The 2500-nt window shown below is 43.2% G+C and overlaps 1 pseudogene; it reads right to left on the bottom strand.

Annotated features, from left to right (window-relative positions):
- Positions 1 to 1565: 1565 nt before the first annotated feature.
- On the bottom strand, positions 1566 to 2500 carry LOC146446131 (large subunit ribosomal RNA; annotated as a pseudogene; the record flags this gene model as incomplete).

The following is a 2500-nucleotide window of genomic DNA, read 5'->3' as shown; positions in this document are numbered from 1 at the left end:
TCAGGAAAGTCGTGCTGTGAAGAGGTCTTTCGACTAAGAAAAATGGTGGTGTGAGGAGGAGTCACCTAAATCAGAGAAAAATACTCTTATAGGAGACTGCTACGAAAGACATTTCTGAGTCCACTGGCCCTAGTCCCCTAATAAGTGTATTTCTGTTTGTTTTAAGAAGGTCCTCCTGACATCACCAATCTTCTGTCTTCAATCCTAACCCCAACGTTAACCCTAACGCTAACCCTAACCCTACCTCCCTCAGGGGCAGTTCTATGGTTATGATCCCACGGTAGGCAGAAAAACTATCCCAATCTAGGTTTTCTTGTATGCTGACTCCATTTTAAATGCTTTTACTTGAGTCTGACAAAGGCAAAGCCAAATACTCACCCCTATATGGACGGGGAAGCAAAGTGCGGATTTTGGTAGGTCGGCATTTTCAATCAGGAATGTTGCCATTCGAAAGAGCGTCCAAAAAAACTTGGTTGGGACACATTTATTTTAGAAATTAGCGACCTAACCAGAAGTGCACTTTTTGGTGGGCCTACCCTACCCCCCTCAGGAGCAGTTCTATGGTTATAATACCACGGAAGGCACAAAACCTATCCCAAACTAGGTTTTCTTGTATGCTGATTCCATTTTCAATGTGTTTCCTTGACTCTGACGAAAGCAAAGCCAAATACTCACCCCTATATGGACGGGGAAGCAAAGTGCGGATTTTGGTAGGTCGGCATTTTCAATCAGGAATGTTGCCATTCGAAAGAGCGTCCAAAAAAACTTGGTTGGGACACATTTATTTTAGAAATTAGCGACCTAACCAGAAGTGCACTTTTTGGTGGGCCTACCCTACCCCCCTCAGGAGCAGTTCTATGGTTATAATACCACGGAAGGCACAAAACCTATCCCAAACTAGGTTTTCTTGTATGCTGATTCCATTTTCAATGTGTTTCCTTGACTCTGACGGAAGCAAAGTCAAATACTCACCTCTATATGGACGGGGAAGCAAAGTGCGGATTTTGGTAGGTCGCCATTTTCAATCGGGAATGTTGCCATTCGAAAGAGCGTCTAAAAGAACTTGGCTGGAACACATTTTTGCTATAAATTGTTGACCTAAGTATATAAGCAAGTATATAAGCAAATACTCGTTACATAGCATAAATAGCCTCTAAACACCCGAAAAACCTCTCCAAATATCATTTAAACCTTTTTCCTAACCCTAACACTTACCCTAACCCTAACCCTAACCCCATTTCAAACCCTAATTCTAAGTCAGAGGTCCTCCTCACACCACCAATTTTTTTGGTAGGTCAAAAGACCTCCCCACACCACAGAATTTTCGAAGTCGAGGTCCTTCTCATACCAAACAATTTTTCTAAGAGTTTTTCTAAAAATTTTGAGGACTTTTCACTTAGAAAAGAATTGGGTTTTGTGGTGGACCTTTCAGTTACAAAATATTAAATTGTGTGAGGAGGACTTTTGACTTTGAAAATATTTTGTGGTGTGAGGAGGACCTTTGACTTAAAAAATATTTCATGGTGTGAGGAGGACTTTTGACCTTGTCAAAAAAAAGATGTGATACAAATCTTAGAACAAAGGCTTAATCTCAGAAGATCGTAGCAACAAGGCTACTCTACAACTTACAATACCCCGTTCTTTATTTAAGTCGTCTGCAAAGGATTTATCTCCAGAAACGTTAGAATTTGCTAGCGGCAGTGCCTTGGGAGCTTTTGTCCCCCTTGGCACTTTGGGACGCATGAGGGCCGAAACCCTCTATTCTGGTTCGCCTAAAGTTCTCTGGAGGTAATCATCGTTGCTTTCTAGCACGGATTCTGACTTAGAGGCGTTCAGTCATAATCCAACAGATGGTAGCTTCGCACCATTGTCTTTTCAGGCAAGTGCAAATGCCAATTGTCTGAATCTGCGGTTCCTCTCGTACTGAGCAGAATTACTATTGCAACAACACTTCATCAGTAGGGTAAAACTAACCTGTCTCACGACGGTCTAAACCCAGCTCACGTTCCCTATTGGTGGGTGAACAATCCATCACTTGGCGAATTCTGCTTCGCAATGATAGGAAGAGCCGACATCGAAGGATCAAAAAGCAACGTCGCTATGAACGCTTGGCTGCCACAAGCCAGTTATCCCTGTGGTAACTTTTCTGACACCTCTAGCTTAAAACTCCTAAAGACTAAAGGATCGATAGGCCATGCTTTCACAGTTTGTATTCGTACTGAAAATCAAAATCAAGTGAGCTTTTACCCTTTTGTTCTACATGAGATTTCTGTTCTCATTGAGCTCACCTTAGGACACCTGCGTTATCATTTGACAGATGTGCCGCCCCAGCCAAACTCCCAACCTGACGGTGTCTTGGACGAGGATCCGCCCGTCCGAAGACGGGCGTTAAGTCCAGAACGTGGACCTTGCGGTCCGCCTCCGCTCCATCCAATAAGTAAAAAAACGATAAGAGTAGTGGTATTTCACCGGCGCATTGCTGCTCCCACTTATTCTACAC

The sequence above is a fragment of the Pavona decussata genome, unplaced genomic scaffold, assembly GCF_977016875.1.
Source record: "Pavona decussata unplaced genomic scaffold, jaPavDecu1.1 SCAFFOLD_3671, whole genome shotgun sequence".
Lineage (NCBI taxonomy): Eukaryota > Metazoa > Cnidaria > Anthozoa > Scleractinia > Agariciidae > Pavona > Pavona decussata.
The sequence above is the reverse complement of the archived record's forward strand: the minus strand, read 5'-3'. Positions and strand labels throughout refer to the sequence as shown.